Raw genomic sequence first — 9,497 nt, 5'->3', positions numbered from 1 at the left:
TTAATAATATCTAATATAATTGTTGTAAATTATTTTGTTAGCTGACAAGTTTAACACCAAGTGAACAAAGAAGTTTGCAGGTATCTTGTAGAGTTTGTTTTATTTTCATACAAATGAACCTTATCAGGTAAAATGTCTTTCATTGCCATGAGTGATAACATTATCATGTAGAAAAGTCTCATTACCGTGACTTTGAAGAAATTAGGTTAGAACATTTTAGGAACGTGACCCCTCTTTGTTGAGCTATTAGCATGCTTTTACCTCTTAGTATGACTAACAGATGACTTGATTTATGCATTTATTAACTGATTTCAGATAAATCTGTGGACAATAGATCTACTTTTCGTAACCTTAATAACCATAAAAAACAGATTAGTGTGTTGTATTCATAAAAAAAATATATGTTAAGGTATGTACATTGTGCCAGTGATTGTACATTGGGTGGCTTGATACGAGTGGATTTAAAAAGAAGGCACCAAGCCGGGAAGACTATGTAGCACCATCAAAGTTGCAGGATATTCAAACAGCGTTAAATGTCACCAAGGATGCCAATACGAGAACAAAAGCGCATAAGGCGAGCGATATCAAAGGTATCTGCCACCAAGGACTCTAATGAGGAAGACCACGAATTTGCAGCAGTCGCGGCCTTACGTTTGTGTGGTTTCTCCTCACCTCGGGGAGCTGCTAAGCCAAACTGAGAGTGACGGAGCGTAGTTCCACCCGTTGAGGGAAAGGGAGGGGGGCGGGATGGGGGTGATCAGCTGTAGTGCTTTGGCTTAGTCCTCGCTAGTGGAACTAGGCAAGCAGTATAACCCGTCCTCAACTCAAGTACATTACATCCAGCGGTCGACCCCACAGACGCATATATCAAATGAACAAATCCACAAGGACAGTGATGAGAATTCGAACTTACGCCCGGGATGATCCCAGACGCTGCATCAGTCGATTGTGCCACGACATGGTAAAAGGGCGGGCGTAAGTTGGAAACCTCGTCACGGCCCTTGTGGATTTGGTCATTTGATATATCACACTATTGTGATTTCTGTGGGTACTGAAGTAAGGGCGAAGAGGTAGAACAGCATGTTGAAAGAGCCCGAGTGCATGGGGGAATTGTGAAAAACCCTGGTTTGTGTCTCGGAGAGGCTGCAGGATCCGTGTGAGGTCAGCAGAACTTCCGGTTGCAATTCTTTTGACCATGTAGTGGCGCAATCGACTAAGGCAGCGTCTGGTATCATCCCGGGCGTAAGTTCGAATACTCATCATGGCCTATGTGGATTTGTTCATTTGATATATCACGCAATTGTGATTTCTGTGTGTACATGCTTGTTAAAAATGGGAGTCTGTACTATGGAGGATCTAGTATAAATGGATGTAGGGGCAGTAGTTAGCATTAAGAGTTATCAAATATGGGAGATCTAAAAGGCCCGGCCCCCAAGTAAAATATCCACAGTGAATATTAATTGGCTACACAATGTCAGTCTAGAGGTTGATCATAGATCTCCTACACAGGAACAATGGATACTCCTTTACTAACTTATTTATTAACCCCTTAACAACCTCCCATATACATTCACACCAATAACAATAATAATAATTACTTTACCACACTATCTTACGTTAAAAGCCTTGGTCCACATAAGCAGGAAACAAGGTTTACACTGAGAACAAGCTAGGGTAAAGTACTACTAGTGAAGCACTTGAAGCTTGGGCAGCTTAGGGGGTAGTGAGCCCACGTGGTACCTTAACACAACACAACACTAATGGGTACCCAAAACACTGGCAAATACTACCCCAAGGTCTCCACCAATCTTACAAACCCAGAGTAGGCACACTTTAAAAAACACAGGACTTAACTTAATGGTACAGGAACTTAAGGTAAGGGAAATAAGTAAGAGGGAAGGTAGAGGAGTGCAGAGCAGCTCAGAAAGGTCTTGATCCCCACGAACGCCAGTCAGAGAAGAGAGAGCGTCTCCACTCTCCTCCCTCAGTTCACTCGCTGCCAGCAGAATACTCAACTAATCGTACAGCATTCCTATCCTAAGTTTACTCAGGTTTACTTTACAAATGATTAGAAAGTATTAGTAAACATAGTTGGTGCCTATTTTATTATTTAATAATCAACCCCAAGTTCAGTCTTTAAATGCTCTTTGAGAAACAAGAATAGTCTTACGTCTGGCAGGGAAGATACAAACAAATGCACCTCGCCATGCATCCTCCTACTAAAAGGTAGTTTATTTCGCTCATTTTTGACCTCTGGTTTCCACTGAGGAACCCAAGGTCGTAACAATGCTGTTCATTCAAAATGGAAAATTTCCCAAATATATATTATTATTATAATATATTAGCATATTGTGCATATATAGGCATAGGTTAGTTTAGGTTTTTAGGTTCTGTTGGCGATTATTTGTATTTGTAGTACACGGGGTGAAGCATTTACAGCGTTGTAGTTCGAACAAAATTCTTCACTTGTTCCAGAATTATTCGAACGAAATCAGTTGTAAGTCGTGTGTAAACCCTTTTTCACTCATAAACTCTGGCAAAAGTATATTTGTGCAAGTTCAGAGTTAAATTAACCTCCTTTAAGCATTTTAATAGGTTAGCTAAATCTTTCAAATGGTCCTCCCAATTATTGTGATAAATTACAATATCATCCAAGTAAGCTCTACATTATGGTATGTCTTTTAACACTAAATTCATAAGACACTGGAAAGTTGCAAGGGCATTTTTCAACCCAAAAGGCTTTATAGTGAATTCAAACAACCCACCGCAGTTATAAATGCACTCATCTCCCGTGCTCTTGGTGTTAAAGGAATTTGTCAGTACCCTTTTGGCAAATCTAGTTTGGTTACAAACTTGGCTTTACCAATACTCTCTATGCAATCATCTAATGTAGGTATTGGATAATTATCATCCACAGTCAATACATTTATCTTACGGTAATCAATGACCGACCTGTGAGTTCCATCTTTCTTTGGAACTAAAATACTGGGATTTCTCCAACTGCAGCTGCTAGGTCTTCCCAATCCATGTTGAAGCATGAAGTCAACTTCTTTCTGAATGAGATTCAGCTTTGCAGGGTTGATTCTATATGGGTGTGACTTGACTGGTTGGTTGTCACTCACCTCGATGTCATGGTGAATAACTGTAGTCTGGGTGGGAATATCGCCAAAGATGTCTGCCTTAGAAGTCAGCAACTGCTCCAAGTCCTGCTTCTGCTCTGATGACAAATGTTCCACCAACTTCTGGATGTTAGACAACCACTCCACACTGCTAAAATAAGGTACACGAGCATTAAGTACATTATAAAATTACATTCCCCACTATTCTCGTCCACATGGTTCACACTAAGCCCCTGATTGGTACTGATAGTTCCTTTCAGTGTTAATTTCATTCTATTTACATATACTACTTGTTCTTTTGTCTTGAGCTCAGGTGTCTGGATTACATAATTGGTGGGACTAAGTTTCTCTATCACTCTATATGGACCTTGGAACCTATGCAACAATGTTGGTAACTGTCGTGCCATTAGTACCATCACTTTATCACCTGCTTCAAAATTTCGTTGCTTTGCATTTTTATCAATTGTACTTTTATTTTGCATTAAGCCTCTTTAAGATGAATCAAAGCTTTAGCCCTGCTTTTGTTTAACTTATCTTGTAATTTATCAACATAATTTACCTGCGCAACACTTTTTGGACTTCCAACTATTTAACCTCTTAAGATGGTTATTAGACTTCTCACATCATGCTCAAAAACTAATGAATTGGGTGAACACCCTAGGGACTCCTGATAAGTATCCCTCAGTGCAATGACCATCAGTGGAAGACCATCATCCTAGTCTCTGCCAGTTTCCATGCAACTAGTTTTCAGCATTTGTTTAAGGGTTTGATGCATCCCTTCCAAAGCACCTTGGCTCTCAGGATGGTAAGTAGTGGATGTCTTATGGAGGACGGCAAACTCCCGACAAAAGTGCTGAAAACCGTGTCCCCGCGGCCTGGTCCTTGACCTGGTCTCCTTTTTGTCACACACCCCCAGGAAGCAGCCCGAAGCAGCTGTCTAACTCCCAGGTACATATTTACTGCTAGGTGAACAGGAGCATTATGATGAAAGGAACTCTATTCATTTTTGTTTCCGCCTCCACCGGGGGTCGAACCCGGAACCTCAGGACTACAAATCCAAAGCTCTGCTCACTCAGCTGTTAGACGCCCTTACCACTTTCTTTGTAGCACTTTTCACAGGAAATGCCTCAGGAAAGCGTGTAGTCTGACACATTATGGTGATGAGATACAAATTACCACTCTTGGTTCTAGGCAATGTGCCTACTACATCAACAATGATATTGGTAAAGGGTTCCTCAGCCACCACAATTGGCTGTAAAGGGACTTTTGGTATTACCTGGTTTGGTTTGCCAGTTTTTACGCATACAGGACATTCATTACAATACTGAGTGACATCCTTCTTTAATTCTGGCCAGGTAAAATACTTGCTTATTTTATTGTATGTTTTTGTAATACCCTAATGACCGCCTATTTGTGAATCATGGGCTACACTTAGCACCTTTTCTCTATAACCCCTCGGTAGGACTACTTGATTAACCACCTCCCAAGTGTGTGACACAGGTGAGCTCCTAGGTCTCCATTTCTGCATCAACACCTCGTTAGTGTAATAATAAGTCATAGTCTACGATTCTGCCTCTAGTTCAGTTACTGCCTTATTATGCAAGTCCGTCAACGTAGGATCAGTTTTTTTGCTGATAAATAAAATTTTATTTTAGTCTCATGTCTGAAGATGTGGTAACTGGACTATACTCTCCCCCTATCCCTTTTCCTAGGTGGTGTCACGGGTTTTCGCTCCCACTACACCTGCGTGCCTCTAACCACCCTGGGAGCACCCCAGTCTACCACGGGCTGAACTCCTTTCTTGCACCCCAGCCTTGCACTCGTGGCGAGTGGGGAAGCTCGACTTTTCGTCTCAGCCACAGAGACCGAAACCTGGAACACTTTGGTTGAGCTTGCCCAACATAAACAAGCTGTGTACAGGTGAATTCTTCCACCTGAAATATCCCATGGCAGCGTCCATAGACACAGCTCCTGAGGTCACCAGCTGGGTTGCCCGTACTCACGACACAACCACACCGTTTTATTGGTGTTATCAATAGTTTTTAGCATAGATTTTTGTGACAGAATGAGTAATGTGCAACAGTCAACCGTTCTAATAATCATACAAGAGATGGAGGGGACAATGTAAACACAATAGTAAAGTAAAAGTGAGTTTACTGAACAATGTTTACACTGGGATACGGGTGATAAACTCGGCAACGCTGTCGGATGTGACTTTACTCTGGTAAGCTACATCTGGCAACTCCATCAGCTGATCCATTTAAATCGTCGCGAAACTGTCACCTGGATCAATAAACAAGTTGCAGCCTCGCACCTGTGCCAAGCAGGTCTACTACGGGCTCACCATAGCCCGTGCTACTTGGAACTTTTTGTTCCCAGTACCTGAATCTTAAACAACAACAACAACGTCACCTGGATACTAGTTGTCTCCTCTCGCTGGCACAAATATTTGGTTCACTTCTTCACAACGTGAGTGGATAATGTTCTTCCATAATATGTACTATTAGTTCATACCTGAAATAAATTCACACATGTTTAAATTCCTACATATATGTTAACACATGTGATCGCCTAACAATATATACTAGTACTACTACTAATAATAATGAACTAACTTCACCTAGCTCAAGGGAAACGGAGAGGGAAAGATTATCTACCTTGATTCTCTCTGCTACAAATAGTCATAGTTTCCTCCTCGTGATGGCAGTCAGGATGCTTGGCTCGTAGATCTGCTCCTCGATGACCAGGGATCCGGCTTATAGGGTTTTCTCGGCGACTCGTAGTTTAGTGTGTCATGACCATGCCAGGTCTTCTCTTGGCAGTCCCTTCTTCTGACGTGAGAAGCTGGAACTGCTGACATCTTCCTCCCTCGCACACGTGAACTCCCTGACACACTTAGTGATCTCGTGCACGACGTACTTTCCCTGCACCGTGGATTAGACCCCTGTCACTTCAGCTTACCGCAGTTGTACCACGGGACAACCCATAGGAACTCTAGAGCAGCTCCTTCCAGTGTCAGCCCCTTGGTCATAGACTTGATGGCCCTAGCTCCTGGCGCCCTCTTCACCAGCTGAACTATGTCTTCTTACACTCCCCTTGAGTTTACAAGGGGAGTTTACGTTTTGGCTTGGGGACCATTCAAGCTGGTTCGCATATGTGTTGTTCACGTGGCCCCAAAAAGTGAGTTGATTCAATGAAATATCTGCGCCCAAGTTGACCTCTAAGCACTGTCGGATGTTGGGTAAATAGTCTCACGACTACCAACATTTTTGTACAGTCAGAGTAATCTAGTGGATAAGGTACAAGACATGCTAAGGAGCATAGCACTCCTGGCTTTCTGGGTTCGAATCCTTTTGGTGGGTGGAGTTTTCAGTTGCATATTGGCTTGGGGACAAGTCAAGCTTGTTCGCATTTGTGTTGCTCACGTAGCCCCAAAAAGTGAGGTGATTCGATGAAAAATCTGTGCCCAAGTTGAGCTCTGAGCGCTGTCGGATGTTGGGTAAATAGTCTCACACCTTCCAACACTTTTGTGTTGGAACACAACACTTTGTCTCACACCTTCCAAGGCTTTTGACACTGTCAACCATCAAAACCTTCTTCTTAAATTACATCATTATGGAGTCAGAGGACACTCCCTGCAATACCTCAAATCTTATCTTACTGACAGGCTCCAGTATGTTTCTGTGAATAATACAATTTCTCCCACCCTACCCATCAACATTGGTGTTCCTCAGGGCAGCATACTTGGCCCTCTCCTCTTTCTCATCTACATTAATGACCTTCCAAATGCCTCCCAACACCTCAAACCAATTCTATTTGCTGACGACACAACCTTCATTTACTCCAGTCCTGACCCCCTTGCTCTAAATGCCACAGTAAATACTGAGCTAGAGAAATTCCATCTTTGGCTAACTGCCAACAAACTCACCCTTAACATTGACAAAACGTTTTATATTCTGTTTGGCAATAAATCCTCTAATCAGATAAATCTCAAAATAAACAATACCCAAATTTGTAACAAATTAGATGGCAAATTCCTTGGCGTTCTCATCGACCACAAGCTGAATTTCCAGGGTCACATTCTAAATATATCAAAAAAAGTTTCAAAAACTGTTGGCATTCTTTCTAAGATCAGATATTATGTACCCCGCCCTGCCCTGGTTACTCTCTATTACTCCCTCATCTATCCATACCTCAACTATGGTATTTGTGCTTGGGGTTCTACTACCCAAAATCATTTACGTCCTCTCATTACCCAACACAAAGCTGCTATTAGGACAATAACCAACTCTGGCCCCAGACATCACTCGGTACCCTTACTCAAATCTCTGAATATGTTAGATATTAAGTCACTGCACATTCTCTCTTGTGTATTATACATATATAAAACGCTGAACTGTAATGCCAATCCTGACCTCAAAAGCTTCATTGAAGGTTGTAACAGAACCCATGAGCACCACACCAGGAATAAATACAGTTTTGATATTCCTAGAGTACGACTTAATCAAACTAGAAATGCTCTACAAATCAAGGGACCCAGAATGTGGAATGACCTTCCCAACCATGTTAAAGACTGTACCTCTCTCAACCAGTTTAAGATAAAAACTAAACACTACCTAATAAATTCCCTGTAACCCACCTCACTCCTTTATTGTCAACCCATGTCTGTTATTTTATTTTATTATTATTATTTTTTTTTTTAATCAACACTGTTTGTCAACCTATTGTATTTGTGCTGCTTTTTCAGTCATGTTCCCCCTTTTTTTTAACTTTATTTGTATTTGTTTTCAACGCTTTTTATTCTTTATGCTCAATTAGTATTAAGTTCTAGATATTAATGTTTTTCTTGCCCGAAACGCATTGCGTAATAGTGGCTTTAGGCATTGTATGTACTAGCTCTATCTATATATCAATCCATTAATGTAACATCACTTGTATGTATGTACCTTACCTGAATATATTTTTGAACAGTCAGTTTGGTTTAGTAGATAAGGAACAAGGCATCCTAAGGAGCATAGTGCTCCTGGCTGTCTGGGTTCGAATTCTTTTTGCGTGTGGGGTTTTCGGTTGCATATTGGCATGGGGACAATTCAAGCTTGTTCGCATTTGTGTTGCTCAAGTGGCTCCCAAAAGTGAGGTAATTCGATGTTCCCAATATGATCTCTGAGCGCTGTCGGATGTTGGTTAAATAGTCTCACGACTTGCATAATATATGTACAGCCAGTTTGGAGTACTCGATACGGTACCAGATACGCGAAGGTGCATAGCGGTCCTGGCTGTTTGGGTTCGAATCCTTTTGGGAAAAGGAGTTTTCAGTGAATATGGTTCCAGACGTGCTAAGTAGTATAACGGTCCTCGCTGTCTGAGTTTGAATCCTTTTGGTGTGTGGAGTTTTCGGTTGCATATTGGCTTGGGAAAAATTCAAGCTTATTCGCCTTTTTTTGCTCACGTGGTCCCAAAAAGTGAGGTGATTCGATGAAATCTCTATGCCCAAGTTGACCTCGGAGCACTGTTGGATGTTGGGTAAATAGTCTCACGACTTCCAACATTTTTGTACAGTCAGTTTTGGTGTATTAGGTAAGGTACCAGATATGCAATGGTGTATAGTGCTCATGGCTGTCTTGATTCGAATCCTTCTGGAGTGTGGAGTTTTTAGTGTCATATTAACTTGAGGACCATTCAAGCTTGTTCACATTTGTGATGTTCACGTAGCCCCAAAAAGTGAGATAATTCAATGCTCCCAAGTTCACCTCGGAGCGCTGTCGGTTGTTGGGTAAATAGTCTCATGACTTCCAAAATTTTTGTACAGTCAGTTTGGTCTAGTGGCTAAGGTACCAGATACGACAATGTGCATAGTTCTCCTGGCTGTCTGGGTTCGAATTCGTCTGGGATGTGGAATTTTCAGTTGCCTATTTTCTTTAAGACTATTCAAGCTTGTTCGCATATGTATTGCTCACGTGGCCCCAAAAGGTGAGGTGATTCGATGAAATATCTGTGCCAAAGATGATCACCTAGCGATGTCAGATGTTGGGTAAATAGTCTAATAATTTCTAATAACTTTTTACTGTTAGTTTGCTTTAGTCACTAAGGTTCCAGATACACATTGATGCATAGCGCTTCTGGCTGTCTAGGTTCGAATCCTTCCGAGGTGAGGAGTTTTCGGTTGCATATTGGATTGGGGAACCTTCAAGTTTGTTCTCATTTGTGTTGTTCACGTGACCATAAAAAGTGAGGTAATTCGATGTTTCCGAGATGAGCTCTGAATGATGTCGGATGTTGGGTAAATAGTCTCACGACTTCCACCATTTTTGAACAGTCAGTTTGGTCTAGTGGCTAATGTACCAGATATGCCAAGGTACATAGCCCTCCTGACTGTCT

The 9,497-nt window shown here is 41.7% G+C and overlaps 1 long non-coding RNA gene across 1 annotated transcript in view; it reads right to left on the bottom strand.

Moving 5' to 3' along the window:
* LOC138359244 (uncharacterized) overlaps positions 1-9,497 on the bottom strand; it is a 597,135-nt gene that overhangs the window by 345,207 nt on the left and 242,431 nt on the right. The window lies entirely within an intron of this gene.

The sequence above is a fragment of the Procambarus clarkii genome, chromosome 90 (genome assembly GCF_040958095.1).
Source record: "Procambarus clarkii isolate CNS0578487 chromosome 90, FALCON_Pclarkii_2.0, whole genome shotgun sequence".
Classification (NCBI taxonomy): domain Eukaryota; kingdom Metazoa; phylum Arthropoda; class Malacostraca; order Decapoda; family Cambaridae; genus Procambarus; species Procambarus clarkii.
The sequence above is the reverse complement of the archived record's forward strand: the minus strand, read 5'-3'. Positions and strand labels throughout refer to the sequence as shown.